Here is an 18,163-nt window from a genome sequence, read left to right on the forward strand (position 1 = left end):
TATTAAAGCTCCATTAATGGACTTAACAGAAATTAGATACAACCAAGGAGAAAATACGTGAAAAGGAATACAGATTAGAAGAAAAAATTCTGAATAAAGCACAAAGAGACGAACAGATGGAAAACACAGAAATAAAGGTAAAAGACAAGAGAATGTAGTCTCCTGTCCAGAGGTAACAGAAAGACTGGAGCAGAAGAAATCTGAAGTACTATTAGATGATGACTTCCACAAATTGATGAGAGACACATCATTGAACACAATTTATGCCCCTTTTTGGATTCATTCATTCATTCCTGACTCCAAAGATCTTGGTCCCTTGTTCATGGACATCCTCAGGTGCCGCCACCATGTCACATCCAAAAGCCAGGCTGTCTTGGCCTCACTCCTGGGTAAAGCCCAGCTCCTCCATGTTCTGTTTTGACAGCTGTGATGGTGGGAGCTGCAGCAACTCCAGTGCACAGGCATGGCCTGATCAGACTCTCTGAGGCTCCTGCTTCAGCACTTATCAACTCAGCTGGTGCTTAGGATTTGGCTTCCCCAGGGCAATATACTCAGATTTATGGGGGTACCAAACCCTCAAGGGGAACTTTAATAAAGGGAGACAAGAAATAAGAGCACCAGCAACTAAACTCTCTCTTCCTTCCTCTGATGGGATGTTCTAGATGGTGTTTTTCTGTTCATCCTGCCTGAAAATACCCTGGATAATGAGCACCCCACTGTGACTCTCTATTAAGCACTTTTTGGCATTTGCTTCTCTTCCTTCTGCTTCATTCCTCTTTCACACTCACAACCCCATGATTTTTACCTCCCTTCACCTTTAACAGTGACAGTCTTGTCCACAGTATGTGTGTACCATAGTTTTGTCAGCAATTCCACTATAGATGGACATTCAGATGGTTTCCTGTGTTTTGCTATAATAAAAATGCACAAGAATATCTTTAGACATATATTTCTGTGTATTGGGTGTTTTTTTTTGTAAAATGTATTGTTAAAAGTGGGATTTCTACATCACAGAGTTAACAGATACTGCCAGACTGCTTCCCATAGAAGTTGTAGCAATTCACATTCCCATTAGTAAAATTACAAGGTGCCAGTTTCTCCAAGCCTTTACACATCTTGGATCCTACCAGTTTTGTTTTTTTTTTTAATTGCTACAATTTGCTAGGAAACTTGATATTTTTGTTTTAATTTAAATTTTCCTGATACTAGTGAAATTGAGCATTTTAATCTTTTCTCACATTTTGCACTTTACCTAGCCTATTCATACCCTTTGACATTTTTTCATCTGGATCTTTGTTTTTTCCCGTTCTGTAGAAATTCTTTGTATAGCAGCGATATTAAACTTTGTCCACATATATTACAATTTTTTTACCCTGTGTAAAAAGAGTCATTTATTTGACTCTTCCCAATATTCTTTGCCATATAGAAATGTTTAATGTATGCAGTGAATCTGTCACCATTTGCCTTTAAGATCTTTGAGGTTTGTCTGTCACTTAAGAAGGCTTTCCTTGTTCTAAGGTTAGACAAATATTCTTCTCCGTTTTCTTCTAATATGTTTATAGATTTGTTTTAGGGTTAGCTATTTAAACCTTCTAGGATTTATTTACATGGAACAAGGTAGGGGGTCTGTCTTTTTTTTTCTTCCAAATGAATGATTGTTATTCCCCCAACCATTAATCCCTTTCTACTTCCTCCTTACCAATATAATCCCAGACTTTTTCAGGAAACAAGTTCTGCCTTGTTCTTCATGGGAAGTTGACCCCACTCAGTTCCAAAGTCACTCTAACTTGTCTAATCTTTCTCCAAAGTTTCGTTCAAAAGTGGGCATGTGGCCCAATTCTGGCCAAAAGGATGGGAGGAGACTTGTGCTGTCTTTGGGGAAAGGTCTGTCTCGCTCATCTGGGTCAGCATCCTGACAAGTTACCATCTCTCTTCTTCATCTGCAAGTGGCCATGAGTGGGAAGAGGCCAGGGCTTGCTACAGCATCTGACCACCTGTAGGGGGGAGCCAACGAGGAGGGCAGAGCCAAGAGACTCAGGGAAGTTCTGAAGGCTGCACATCTCTAAGCTCATCTTGCTCTGCATCTTGCTTGTCTAAATACTGTTTAACAGTCTTGCATTATGTTGTATTAAATTCATTATTAAATTCATTTCCATTTATTTTCTAGCTTTTATTTTTATTATAAATGGGGTAGTTTTCTATTTAGTTTCTAGTGATTAACATTATTTTTTAAGCTGCTGGTTTTTATTTATGTGCAAAATTATATTTTTAATTCAATAGACTTTTAAAATTTGATCTGTTGTAATTTCCAAGCCTGCAATTCTATCACCTACAAATAAAGATAATGTTGATCCTTCTGTTCTAACATTAGTATGATTTATTTCCTCTTTCTTAGTTTATTACATTAGCTAGACCCTCCAAAATCATGTCCTTTAATAGTGATGATAGAGGGCATTGCAGTCATGTTCCACATTTTACTTGCTTAATATTTCACAATTTGACATGTAGATTTCTAGTAAGTTGCCTTCATTATGTTACAGCAGCTTAGTCCTAGTCCTATTTTGTTTACAGCTTATGTTACCAGTAGCTAAAAATTACTCAAATGATATTTTAAATCTGTAGCTATAATTATATGGCTCTTTAATGTGTTTATGTAATGAGTTTGCTAAGCATGTTGAGTCATATTTACATTCCTGGAATAAATTCTACCTGGTCAAGCAAGATCTGTATTCTAATTCACTGCTGAATTTGATTTGCTAATATTTTAGAGTACTTTGGGTTTTGCATCTATATTTACTAATTGAATTGATCCATTGTTTTCCCTCTTCATTCTCTTTAAAGTCAGATTTTGGTATTAAGACTATAATGAATGAAATATAAAATGAATGAAAAATTTTCCTCATTTCTATGATCTGCCATATTTGTTTGAATAACAAGAAAGCTATGTTTTATTAATTGAGACATGTTCTCTAGGGGCATCACGCTCTATCAAATGAAATGATGTGCTTCCTAGTGTACATAGTACCACAAAAGTATTTTCTTGCCCTAAGAAACAGCTTCTTTGTTGTTGTTGTTTTTAACACCTTTATTGGAGTATAATTGCTTTACATTGTTGTGTTAGTTTCTGTTGTATAACAAAGTGAATAACTATACATATACATATATCCCCATATCCCCTCCCTCTTACATCTCCCTCCCACCCTCCCTATCCCACTCTGCTAGGTGGTCACAAAGCACCAGCCTGATCTCCCTGTGCTATGTGGCTGCTTCCCACTAGCTATCTATTTTACATTTGGTAGCGTATATATGTCCATGCCACTCTCTCACTTCGTCCCAGCTTACCCTTCCCACTGCCCGTGTCCTCAAGTCCATTCTCTACGTCTGCGTCTTTATTCTTGTCCTGCCCCTAAGTTCTTCAGAACCACTTTTTTTTTTAGATTCCATATATATGTGTTAAGATACAGTATTTGTTTTTCTCTTTCTGACTTATGTCACTCTGTATGACAGACTCTAGGTCCATCCACCTGATTACAAATAACTCAGTTTCGTTTATTTTTATGGCTGAGTAATATTCCATTGTATAAATGTGCCGCATCTTCTTTATCCATTCATTTGCTGATGGACAATTAGGTTGCTTCCATGTCCTGGCTACTGTAAATAGTGTTGCAATGAACATTTTGGTACATGACTCTTTTCGAATTATGGTTTTCTCAGGGTATATGTCCAGTAGTGGGACTGCTGTGTCACATGGAAGTTCTGTTTTTAGTTTTTTAGGGAACCTCCATACTGCTCTCCATAGTGGCTGTATCAATTTACATTCTCACCAACAGGGCAAGAGGGTTCACTTTTCCCCACACCCTCTCCAGCATTTACTGTTTGTAGATTTTTTGGCCATTCTGACTGGTGTGAGTGATACCTCATTGTAGTTTTGATTTGCATTTCTCTAATGATTCGTGATGTTGAGCATCTTTTCATGTGTTTGTTGGTAATCTGTATATCTTCTTTGGAGAAATATCTATTTAGATCTTCTGCCCATTTTTGGATTGGGTTGTTTGATTTTTTGATATTGAACTGCATGAGCTGCTTGTATGTTTTGGAGATTAATCCTTTGTCAGTTGCTTCATTTGCAAATATTTTCTCCCATTCTGAAGGTTGTCTTTTTGTCTTGTTTATAGTCTCCTTTGCTGTGCAAAAACTTTTAAGTTTCATTAGGTCCCATTTGTGGTTTTTTTGGTGTTTTTATTTCCATTTCTCTGGGAGGTGGGTCAAAAAGGATCTTGCTGTGATTTAAGTCATAGAGTGTTCTGTCTATGTTTTCCTCTAAGAGTTTTATAGTGTCTGGACTTACATTTAGGTCTTTAATCCATTTTGAGTTTATTTTTGTGTGTGGTGTTAGGGAGTGTTCTAATTTCATTCTTTTACATGTAGCTGTCCAGGTTTCCCAGCATCACTTATTGAAGAGGTTGTCTTTTCTCTGTTGCATATGCTTGCCTCCTTTATCAAAGATAGGGTGACCATATGTGCGTGGGTTTATCTCTGGGCTTTCTGTCCTGTTCCACTGATCTATATTTCTGTTTTTGTGCCAGTACCATACTGTCTTGATTACTGTAGCTTTGTAGTATAGTCTGAAATCAGGGAGCCTGATTCCTCCAGCTCCATTATTCTTTCTCAAGACTGCTTTGGCTACTTGGGGTCTTTTGTATTTCCATAAAATTGTGAAATTTTTTGTGCTAGTTCTGTGAAAAATGCCATTGGTAGTTAGATAGGGATTGCATTGAATCTGTAGATTGCTTTGCATAGTACAGTCATTTTCACAATGTTTTTTCTTCCAATCCAAGAACATGCTATATCTCTCCATCTGCTTGCATCATCTTTAATTTCTTTCATCAGTGTCTTATAGTGTTCTGCATACAGGTCTTTTGTCTCTTTAGGTAGGTTTATTCCTAGATATTTTATTCTTTTTGTTGCAATGGTAAATGGGAGTGTCTCCTTAATTTCTCTTTCAGATTTTTCATCATTAGTGTATAGGAGTGCAAGAGATCTCTGTGCATTAATTTTGTATCCTACTACTTTACCAAATTCATTGATTAGCTCTAGTAGTTTTCTGGTGGCATCTTTAGGATCCTCTACGTATAGTATCATGTCATCTGCAAACAGTGACAGCTTTACTGCTTCTTTTCCAATTTGGATTCCTTTTATTTCTTTTTCTTCTCTGATTGCTGTAGCTAAAACTTCCAAAACTGTGTTGAACAATAGTGGTGAGAGTGGGCAACCGTGTCTTGTTCCTGATCTTAGTGGAAATGGTTTCAGTTTTTCACCATTGAGAATGATGTTGGCTGTGGGTTTGTCATATATGGCCTTTATTATGTTGAGGTAAATTCCCTCTATGCCTATTTTCTGGAGGGTTTTTTAAATCATAAATGGGTGTTGAATTTTGTTGAAAGCTTTTTCTGTATCTACTGAGGTTATCATATGGTTTTTCTCCTTCAGTTTGTTAATATGGTGTATCACATTGATTGATTTGCATATATTGAAGAATCCTTGCATTTCTGGGATAAACCCCACTTGATCATGGTGTATGATCCTTTTAATGTGCTGCTGGATTTTAAACAGCTTCTTTGAAGTCAGAGAAATAACACTGATTCATGAGGCCCATAAATTTTAACATTTAGGGAAAAGATAAATTTCATTCCAACTCTTCTAAAAATCTAATAATATTTCATGCCCAAACTATATTGTCAAATCTATATTATTCTTCATGAGAAATTTATTATTAAATGCCTTCATTGAAACACATAAAAATACACTTTTGAGGTGATGGAAATTGTACCCATAAAGGATTCACATAGACCATCACAGTGACCAGAACCACAGAAAATGTAAAACTAAAGTTGTATAGCAGAAATGTACAAGAATAGCCCAATTCACTGAGCCTAAGGAAATGGTCATTTGACACAAACAATTACTCATCTCTTTCCTACTTTACAAGGATACAGTAAAGATAAAAAAGGTTTCCATGAGAATGCTTCAGGGTGTTTCAAAGGAAGCTGCATTCGCTGTATAATCACCATTATTGTTGAGACTGCCAATTTAAAAATGACCTATCTCTGGGATGACAAAAAGGTATGGCCATTTACGGTATTTGCAAAGACTTCAGCTATGAGAAATGATTGTTATTCTTGGCTCCACCATAAAATGGAATTATTCATTAGGTACCATGTGCCAGAAAACAGTAGATTTTTCCAGAGAGCTCTCAAGCTAAAATTAGATGATAGTTGTCCAATCTGAGCCCAGTTATTAAAGGATACATAATCATATTACTAAGTCATTCCAGTTGAGAAAAATGTATATAATTTTATGACTCTGACTTGAAGGCTCACGTAGAATGATGTGGTCTAGATCGATTGTTATATAGAATGTAAGCTGATTCTCAAGGTGAGATGACTTGCATAAGGTCTCTTTTACTTTGCAGGTATACCAGAAATGGTACAAGAGTTTGAGGAAACAGCGGTGAGCAAATATAAATGGTCCCTGCTCTCAAAAATGTTTACAGCTTGAAGGAAGAACATAAAGATCAAAACAGATCATCATGAATGGTATCCACGTGAGGAGATATACGTTAATTAGCTTGACTGTAATAATCATTTCGCTACATATATATGTATCAAATCATCATGTTGTACACCTTAATTATATATAATTTTTATTACCAAAAATTAATTAAGTTAGACCCTTACCTTCACCAAACATAAAAATTAACTCAAAATGGATCATAAACCTAAATTTAAGGGCTAAAACTGTAAAAGAAAAGAACTGTGGGAGAAAATATAGGAGTAAATCTTCATGATCTTGGGTTAAAGAATGGTTTCTTAAATACAACACCAAAAGCACAAGTGACAAAAAAAAATAGATAAGTTAGAATTCATCAAAATTTAAAACTTCTGTGCATCAAAAGACACTATCAAAAAAGTAGAAAGGCCATCAACAGAAGGGGATAATATATTTGCAAACTAAACAATAAAAAGACAGCCCGGTTTAAAAATGGCAAAGAAGCTGAATAGACATGCTTCCAAAAAAGATATACAAATGGCCAATAAGCACATGAAAAGATGCTCAACATCATTAGTTGTTAGGGAAATGCAAATCAAAACCACAATACAAAAGCCACTTCATACGTCTAGAAAAAAGAAAAGACATATAATAACAAGTACTGGCAAGGCTGTAGAGAAACCAGAACCCTCAAACATTGCTGGTGGGATTTAAAATGGGGCAGCCACTTTGAAAAAGAGTTTGGAAGTTCCTCAAAAAGTTAAACATAGAGTTACCATACGACCCCTCATTCTACTCCTAAGTATTACCCAATAAGAATTGAAAACAGGTGGAAACAGCCCAAAAGTCCATCCATAGATGAATGAATAAACAAATTATGATAAATATATACAATGGTATGTTATTCAACCATAACAGGAATGAAGTCTGATACATGCATAAACATTATGCTAGCTGGATGAAACTTGAAAGCATGCTAAATGAAAGAAGGCAAAAACAAATGGTCACGTATTGTATGATTCCACCTATATGAAATGCCCAGAACAGATAAATCTATTAAGACAGAACTCAGGTTGTTGGTTGCCAGGAACTAGGGAGGATGCGAGCAACTGCTTAATGGGTATGGAGTTTCTTTTTTGTTGGATGGATAACAAGAATGTTTTGGAACCAGATAGAATAATAGTGATTGCACATTGTGAATGGACTAAATGTCACCCAACTGTTCACTTTAAAGTGGCTAATTCTGTGTTATGTGAATTTCAATTCAATAAAGTACTTTTAAAAAGCAGGTAATCATGTGATGGGTTGCTGCTGCTCTTGTAGCACCTGCTTTATTTAGGTGGTCAGCACCTACCCTCTGAGATTTGATCCTCGCTTTTCTATTAAGTTGTATATGATGAACTCAACATGTCCATATAAAGGGAATGCCTAAAACTCCTCCCTATCAGCCCCTGGTTAGCAGGCACTGGCCGGGTTTCAGGATAAGAGGGACAGAGCAGAATCAGTTCCTAGAGACCAGGTTAAAGATTAGTGCTCTCCTCCCAGGTGCACACCACTTGGGGCAGCTCCCTTCCATATGGCCTCTACTTCCTCTCTGTAAACAAGGGTCATAAAAATATCCTCACCCAAGTCTCAAGACTACAAAGAGAATTACATAAATGCTCTTGTAAGCTGTAAATCACCATGTGGATGTAAATTTTATATTTGATTGAACCATATGAAATTGCCAAGAGTCAACCATTTTTGATTTACTGTTGCCATTTTTGACCTACAATTGCAGTCTTTTCTTAGGTCAGAAATGGTTAACTCTTGGCAATTTCAGGTGATTCAACCTAATTTTTAATCTATTAAGTAACAACAATCTCTTCCATTAAAAAGTAAAACACAGTAAACTCTACAATAATTGAGTTTTATAAATTCCCAGGTAGCATTTCATCCTATCCCGTCACTGATACCTTAAACATGCTAATCTACACACCTTACAGAACTCAGTCACATAAAAAGAAGTTAAAATATTAGAGTATGTTGTCACATAGAGGTTAAGAGCACAGGTGCTGGAACCCCATTGACACAGTTCTAATCCTGGATTCTCTATTATTCCCTGTGTGACCTTGAACATGTTGCTTAACCTCTCTGTGTTTCAGCTGCTTCATCTGTAAAATAAGATTAATAATAATACCTACCTCAGAGCTGTTGACAGGAGGGCACAGTAAAGACGCTCTAATCATTCAGTGTTATTGTTATTGACTTTCACTTTTTTAATTTAATTGCACAAAAAAATATTTTAGAAATGGAAGTCACCCTTTAAATGTTCTGTGGATTTGTGTGTGTCTATAGGTCTATCTGGTTTAGGGGAAATAAATGGCAGTTAATTTTTTAGAGGTTCAGTAAATCATTTTGCCCTGAGAACTCCTGAATACATGATCCCTCTGTAGTCTCATAAATTTGGAATTCTGAGAGTCTCTTTCGTTCTTCTGTAGGAAACCTCAGTATTTCTAGCCTGATAGCTATAAAATCTAACTTTTGACCAAAGTTTAATAAGATAGTACATAGGATTTCATATGTGATACTCTTAGGGGAACTATGAAATACAAACTTTGCTAGCATGTTAAGAAGAAAAGTCTAACATTTTACCTAATATGAAAAGACTGCCTTTAGTCTTAAGTTATCTCAACATATGATTTTTTTCTATTAAATTATGAAAAAATTGATGTGAAAAACCATTGCTGAAAGTGGACTTTTTTATTTTTCTTAAATCATCCATGTTTCTCAAGGAGTGTTCTGAGGAACAATTGCATCAGAGTCACTTGGAATATCTGTAAAAACTCAGATTGCTGGATCCCACAGTTTTTGAAATGAACAGAAACTGAACTTAAAATAATTATGTTATTAAGTAATTTTTAAAAGGAAGACTGAAAGTATGATCCAGGAACAAGACACTATGAATAATATCTGCACAACTTTGAAAAATGCAAAATAATTTCTAGAAATGAAAAAAAAATCACTCAAATTAAAGCACAATGGACAGATAAACATTAGATTTTAGTCAGTTGGAGAGAGAATTGGGAAATAGAAATAAATCAATTATCCAGAATACAATCCAGAAAAACAAAGAAGCAGGAAAAGCAAAAGGTAGTTAAGAAATGTGGATGCTCAAGTGAGAAGGGCAAATATATGTCTAATTGGAGTTTGAAAAGGAAATAATGCAGGATGATTAAATATTTTTAAGAGGTGGTTGCTGAGAATTTTCTTGAATTACTTAAAATGTTCAGATCCAGGAAGCTCACTGAACTTCCAATATAAACTTTTAAAAACTCTCCCCATACATAGATATCATCATAGTAACACTGCAGAACACCAAAAGAGAAGGTTTTAAAATCATCTCAAGGGATAAAACTGACCATCTACAAAAGAAGAGCCATCTACAAAAGAGCTGATAGCAGCAACAGGATCCAGAAGACAGTGGAAAGGAAATATCTAGGTTGGGCAGATAGTCAATAAAAGATATTGAGATACCATTTCACACCTACCAGATTGGCCAAAATATAAAGCCTGACCATACCAAGTATTGGAGAGAATGTGAATCAGTGGAAACTCTCATCACAGTTGGTAGAATTGTAGATTTGTTTGACCAGTTAGGAAAATGTTTGGTGTTACCTAGTAAAGTAGAGCATGAGCACACCCTGTGACCCGTCTTTTCTACTCCTAGGGCAGCACTTACAGACATGCTCCAGAGAGCATACACAAGAATGTTCCTGGCAGTATTGCTGATAATAATGAGAAATATGAAAATAACCAAAATGTCTATCATTAGTACTATGAAAAATAAGTTTTGGTGTTGTCATATAATGGAAACCTACAATCATGAAGTGACCCACAGCTACATGCATCAATATGAAAAAATGTCAACAACATAGTGTAAGCAAAAGCAGTCACATAGAATATACATAGCATGATTGCATTAGTATAAAGTCCAAAAACAGGCAAAAGCTCAGGGATAATAATTAACACATTGTTAACTTAGTGTGTATGTATATGTATGTGGGAGTGTGTGTGTGTGTAGTAAAAGAATAAAGCCATGGATATGCACCAAGTTCATATTAATGCTTACTTTTTAGGAGGAAGAGAAGAAAATTCGGGAGGGGTAAGAAGAGGGCTTCCAATGTATCTTATCTATAACATTTTATTTTAAAAAATGAAATCCAAAGAAAATGTAAGAACATGTTATCATGTGTTAAATATGGGTATCAGGCTTATAAGATTTTTATATTATTATCTGTAATTTTCTCCCTATTTGAAATATTCCTTAATTTTAGAAATAAAGCAGACTAGTATACATAAGATATAAGGAGTTCACAAAAACTATTAATAAGAAGACAACCACAAAAAAATGGATAAAAGATGTGAACAGACACTTCACTAAAGAAGATATATGGATGGCAAATGAGCACATGAAAAGCTCAAATCAGCAGCTATTAAGGAAGTGAAAATTAAAACTACAATGAGACATATAACACCCACTAGTAAAGAGGATAAAATTTAAAAGACCATATCAAGTGCTGTCAAGGATGTAGAGCAACTGGAATTCTCTTACACTGCCAGTGCAAATGAACAATGACACGATTTTTTTTGGACATCACTGAGTTAGTTTCTTAAAAATTAAACATATAATCTATATACACATATCAACCATATAACCCAGCCATTCCACTCCTAGGCGTTTACCCAAGACAAAGGAAAACATATGTCCATAGAGAGACTTGTACTCAAATGAGCATAGCAGCTTTATTTGTAATTACAAAACTTGGAAGCAATCCAAATGTCCATCAACAGGTAAGTGGACAAACTCTGATGTATCCATACAACAGAATATTATTCAGCAATAAAAGAGAATGCATTCAAGACTACAAAAATATCACTTTCAGAACAATTATGTTTAGTGAAAAAAGCCAAACAAAAAGAATATATGGTGTATGATTCCATATATTTTAGGAAACATAAACTAATATATAGCAACAATAAATAGACCAGTGATTGCCAGGGGATGGAACTGGTGAGGAGAGGAGAGAAGGATTGGAAGAGAGCATGAAGAAACTTCTGGGGATGATTCACATGTTCATTACCTTGACTGTGGAGATGGTTTTATGAGTGCATTCCTATGTCAAAATTTATCAAATTATACCCTTTAAATATGTGCATTATTATACATCAATTATACCTCAATAAAGCTATTTTTTAAAAATAAATAAAGCACAGGGAGAAGTAGTAACTGTCTAGCAAGGTAGATGAAGGCACAAGCCATAAACCAGCAGAGAATTCTTACAAAACTGAGCAAACACCCCACAAACACCAGAAAGTTTCAGGAGTTTGGTGCACCAGGGATGTTGGAAGACATAAAAGAAAGTCACTGCTGGATTAAAGTGTTTACAAACCACCGGGTCATCTTCCGTATTCCCCAGCTAGGTGCTGACCCCCTTCCCCAGCCCACTCTGCCCTGGGCTGCAGCACCACCTGCCACTCCCACCACTGTGCTCGAGGAGTTAAAGGCAGCCATGCTCCAGAAGGGGCTATAGGGCGCTTTGCTTTGGAAAGGCACTCCTCCAGCGAGCGCAGCTTCCACCGAGCTCCTGCCACACGGCAGGCATCCTTCTCCCAGGCTCCTCTCTGCACTCTCCCACAGAGCCCCTCTCCCAGCGGTGGCACCAGCATCCTGCTTCCTTTGCGCTCATCTCCCACAGAAGGACACTTGGGGGCAGTCATTCGACACTGCACACACTTCGTCCTCCGCGAGACTCCTGTCCGCCTCGAGAACAGAGCCTTTATTTGGGGGCTCCAGGACGCTCTGTGACAACTTGGAGTCTAATCCCCAAACCAGACCGCAGGTGACGCTGCTTGCAGTCAGCCACTGTGGGCCAACCCCGCCAGCCTGCAGACCGCTCACTCGGGGGGTACGAAAGAGCTGGACAAGCCCCGCTTGCAAGACTCATCAATCACAGCCCCTCGTCGGGCTCAGCAAGTGGGAAGAGAGAACAGATTCAGAGACATACTGTTTTAAGTGGAATTAGAGAAACACACCTACACACAACTTCATTTCCTTGTCATTCTTCCTCTCATTCTCTTAATAACCCTGACATTCTGTGGGGACAGTTCATCTCAGTGAAGGACACGTGTATGGTTTCTATCTCATAAAATCATTATGTCTTAAGCAAATGAAGAGAGGGGCATAAAACGGACTGAAATTATAGCCTGCGTATGTTCTGCCAGAGTCCTCCCTGGAGTTTGGGATTCTTTGTTCTTCTCATCTACATCACCCTCATCACAGCATTTTAATTTATGGAAACAATACCCCACAGCAGTATTGTGAGAACCTCAGGACCAAAACATTAATAAACAGGCAATATGCTTACAAATGGCAAGTCCCAGAAAGGCGGACTGGTTAATAAATGAGCGAAGGTTCAAAGGAAACCGGGTGATGTAAGACATACGATAGTGACTCACCAGTGCAGCGTTAGAGCCGGACATTTTCACAAACAAGGGGGTGGCCGGCCGAGTCAACAGGAGCAGCTAAGAAGTCCATCAGCCCGGCCCCGGGGTGGGAGTTCTTGGAAACCCCAGCAGAGGGGGAATTGCCGCAGAGCTGGGACCCAGGGCTTGCTTGCAAACAAAATGACCTCCTGCCTGCTCTGTCACACTTGGCATTGCCCTGCATTTCTGAGCGGCAGCTACTCCACCTGGAGGTAACCATTCACGACCATTGGGCACACCCAGGTGATTCCAAGCTGAGACTCCCTTCGGAGGGGCAAATCCAGTTTTGTGAAAGAGAAACCGGGGTCCTACTGAAGCTTGACATAGTTTTCTTCATCATTATGATGAAAACATCTTCAGATCCACGCCCAAATGACAGCCCAGAAAGAAAGAATGTGTGTGTTGTATGTGTGAGAGTGTGTGAACGTGTACGTGTGTGTCTGCATGCACTTAGGGCAATAAACACACACCCATGGGCTCCAGAGGGTTACAAAAAGTCCTCTGTACCAAAGAATTTCAGACTGGTGGGATGATTCATTTAGGGGAATTGCTGAAAGCACATAAGGAAAGGAGTGTGTGCATACGAGTGCCATCCAACGCTTACCAACTGGGGTCCCTGGCAGGGGAAGTTCGCTGCTTTCAGGTTTCCTTGAAAAGGAGACCCTGAAAATGGGATCCACACACAAGAGTACGACCAGACAGACGTTAGAGGAAACACGGGAGCCAGAGAACTGCCGCGGTTCAGGAAGAGGAAAACTTTACAGTAGTCAGGAAAGCTTTCTACTTCCTCTGTCCCTTCCTCTGGAGTCTGTACTCTCCCTGATCAGTGGGGTTCGCCTTCCTTCCCAAGCCTCCAGGCCTCCTGCAGTGATGGGTGGGAGCACCAGCTCCTCTGGCTTCCCTGGGCTTCTCCTCTGTTAACTGTGATGCTTTGGGCAGATGATGACCAGCTCATGGCCACCTGCAGGGATGCGCTGAGCCCTAGAATCAGGCACCGTCAGGACAATGAAAGAATGGGGACCTCCCCGCACAAGGCCTTCCTGTACCTGTGGGGCTGCACCCGGCACACATGGGGCAGCCATTGCGGACACACACAATCATACTCACACGTTAGCACAAACACATACACACCCTCACACCACCACACACACTCACACACGTACACACACAAACACAAATGCATACACATATACTCACATGCACAGTCAGACACATGTGCACACCCTCACAACATTGTATGCACACAAAAAGGCCACATATACACTCTCACAGGCTCACAATCACATAATCACACACTCACCCCTATTCACACACACGCACTCACATGCTCATGTACCTACTCACACAATTACACATACTCACCTACATTCACACAAACACACACACACACACACTTACACACACCCTGGTCCTAGGTGAGACCACCCCATGCCCCAAACCTAGCTGTCTGAGGTGGGCACAGACCCATGACCTCAAGTCCCCTACTAGCTAGTTGATAGGGTGCCTCTGACACCTGTTTTGTGGGACCTGGGCAAGCCCAGTGGCAGTCTGTCCCACTGTTCCTGCCCGAAGTGCCCCATGGGCTGGCCCGAACCCCTGCAGGAAGGGAGCAGATTGCCCGGTGGCCCAGGGTCTCACATCCCACTTCTCTCAAGTGGGAGTGGCATGCCACAGCTTCCTTCCCATCGTGTTGAAGTGTACAGATCCTTTCCTTGGCCTCCTATTTCCCTCAGGACCAAAGGAGCTTTGGAACATGTTGTGTGCAGCCCACATGGTCCCATCTGGTGACCACCAGTCACACCTTTGGTAAGAACGGATGGAGGCAGGATTTCCCCACCCTGGACTACTGGGGCTTCCTGAGCATTCCACCTCATCCATGGTGAGCCTGATCCAAAGCTGTTCCCTCCCTGCAACAAGCTCCCGTCAGAGCAGCATGTCACCGAGTGATGAAGCAACAAACGTTTCTGTACCAGTTCCATCCTTGCACTTAGAACTCTCAGAATACCAGTCTGGCCAGGGTTTGTGCTTCCGTGAATCTATAATCCCCTAAAATTAAACTGTTTATCTTTATGCACAAAACGCCATCCATGCAAGGCTGGTTGGATACCAAGAGGTCATTTTTGCCAACCTCCTTTGTCACCGAAAAGCCACCCCGTATTCGCAAGCATCTCAGATGATGGTTATCCCACAGCCTCCTATGTAGACTGAACCAGCATTGAGTTGCCTTAATCATACTGCAGGTTCTATTTCCTCATCCAGAAAACAGTTCTGAGATCCCATCCTCTGCACACTGGTGGGCCCAGGTCCGTCCACTGACGACCGTCTACACTCGCTCTCCTGGTGCCCAGCTGGCCTCTGGGCTTGAGACAAGAGCCCTCAGAGGTCTCTGGACTGACCCTCTCCCCTGACCCTCAGAATTGTGTACCCAACAATCTGTTCAAATTCTCCTGGATGTCGAACACGCCCTCACACAGGCCACATCAAAGATCAAACTCACAATTTCCATCCCCCTCTCAGCAAGGGCTGATCCAGCTGCAGGAAACCGTCTCCACACAACACAGGCTTAAGCAATAGGGAAGTTTATTATCTTTTCTTTTTCTTTTTTTGCCAGGTCAGGTGATTTATTTAAATTTAAAAAAATTTAAGTCTCGAAACAGTTTGAGACTTACAGAAAAGTTGCAAAAGTAGTATCCAGATGTCCTATGCAGCTTTCACTCAACTTTCCATACCGTCACCATCCTATAAATGGTTATAGGGAAATTATCAAAACCAAGAAAACAATTTTGGTAAAATGCTGTTAACTGAACTCTAGACTTTCTCCAAATTGTAGTCATTTTCTCTTAACACCCTTTTCCTTCCAGGACCCTGTGTTGTGTGTCACTGCCATGTCCTTGGTCTCCTGAGACGGGAGACAGCCTCTGAGTCTCTCCCTGTCCTTTTTGGAGAGCACTGGTCAGGTATTTTGTAGATGCCCCTCAGTTGTGTTTATTGAATGTTCTTCCAGATTCGATTAGGTTGTGGGGCCAGGATGGCATCTGTTTTACTGATTTTTCCTTTTGCTTCAGGCTCCAAGGCAGGTCAGCACGGCCTCGTCACTGGCGGGCTTTATTTAACGATCCCAGATGGCTTTGCATTACTATTGGCTTTTTAAAATACTGCATTAAAATGTTACTTATCACTACTATATATAAAATAGATAACTAACAAGGGCCTACTGTATAGCACAGGGAACTATACTCAATATTTTGTAATAACCTATAAGGGAAAAAATCTGAAAAAAGATATATTATATATATACAACTGAATCACTGTGCTGGGCACCTGAAACCAACACGACATTGTAAATCAATTTTAGCACTGGGAGATCAGCTCGGTGCTTTGTGACCAGCTAGAAGGGTGGGATAGGGAGGATGGGAGGGAGGGAGATGCAAGAGGGAAGAGATATGGGGATATATGTATATGTATAACTGATTCACTTTGTTATAAAGCAGAAACAAACACACCATTGTAAAGCAATTATACTCCAATAAAAACGTTAAAAAGAAAGAAAGAAAAAATAAAGTATTCCTTAACTTTTTATAAAAAAAAAATAAAAAAAATTTAAAAAGAAATTAGAATGCCCAGCTACATATAAAAAGCTGAAAAAATGTTATTTATTTTGATGTTTGAGATTTTGTTTTTTTGGCTGCATTGTGTTTTCGTTGCTGTGTGCGGGCTTCTCTCTAGTTGCAGTGAGCGGGGACTACTCTTCATTGCAGTGCACGGGCTTCTCATTGCGGTGGCTTTTCTTGCTGCAGAGCACTGGCTCTAAGCACGGGGGCTTCAGTAGTTGCAGCATGCGGGTTCAGTAGTTGCGGCAAGCAGGCCTTAGAGTATGCAGGCTTCAGTAGTTGTGGCGCAGAGGCTTAGTTGCTCAGCGGCATATGGGATCTTCCCAGACCAGGGATTAAACCCGTGTCCCCTGCACGCGCGGTGGATTCTTAACCACTGCGCCACCAGGGAAGTCCAGATGTTTGAGCTGTTTGACTCCCCATTAAATTTGGCTCTAAGGCAAGCACCTCTCTTGTCTCCCCCTAATCCCAGCCCTGTGTCATGGTCAAGCCTGGATCCCATGGAGGGAATATCTCCCTGCTGAGGGGAAGGTACACTGAATGCCATCTTTGGAGACAATCCTGCATGTCTTCCGCTCTCTTTTCCATCACTTTCAGGGGTGTCACAGCTCTCCTCAGGACTCCCTTTCTCCCATCCTGCTTCAAATGCAGAAATGCTGCAGTAAATAGAAACGGCAATTCAGCAGAGGCAGGGAGTCCTGTCCCAGTGAAGAACCAATTAGCCCTGAGGCCCCCCCTCAGCAGGCACAGGCCACTGGGACCCCCCAGGATTAAAGCTGGGGGAATAGTCAGGGATCCCAGGGCATGCTAGGAGCCAGGGGAGGGTCCAGGAGAGAACCGAGCAGGAGCAGGCAGGCTGCTAGGACCTTCTGTTCTTTCACAGTTCCTGTAAGAATGTTCTGTTGTGCATTCTTGTCTGTGGAGGGTCGACAGTTATAGGAACAATAAAAGGGGAATTAAGATCTGGATACCAATTTCCTGCCTGCAAAAGGGACCGCGCGTGGGAAAGAGGTGGAGCCCGTGGCCAGCTTCTGAGTGGGATGTGCACAGAGGGACCGCACAGACACCTTGAAAATGCACATGGGCCTTTACCAGAGCGTCCAATAGGTGCAAAGAGCTGCTGACACAGCATACATGGGACATCACACTCCAGGCTTCCACACTCCTCCCCCGGCCACAAAATCCTTACAGCAACTGCTCAGAATCCCTCCTACCTCCTGCCCTTCTCACTTGGCGTCACCCCTTTCCCCACTCCCTTCCTTTCACCTTCTTTTTTCCTTCCAGGAGTAGCCCCTGGTCCTTTCTAAAGTCAATCACTTTAGTTCCTTCTATCCCACCATTCTCCAGTTAGGCTGCACCAGCCCCATACCAGCCCCTCCCCCTCCCATCTCCCTCTCTGCCTTTCCTCTCCCTGACTTCCACCCTCCCTCCCCACTCCCCCTCTCTCCTCCTTCCTCTCTCTCCCCTCCCCCTTTTAT

The sequence above is a fragment of the Balaenoptera ricei genome, chromosome 6 (assembly GCF_028023285.1).
Source record: "Balaenoptera ricei isolate mBalRic1 chromosome 6, mBalRic1.hap2, whole genome shotgun sequence".
Taxonomy (NCBI): Eukaryota; Metazoa; Chordata; class Mammalia; order Artiodactyla; family Balaenopteridae; genus Balaenoptera; species Balaenoptera ricei.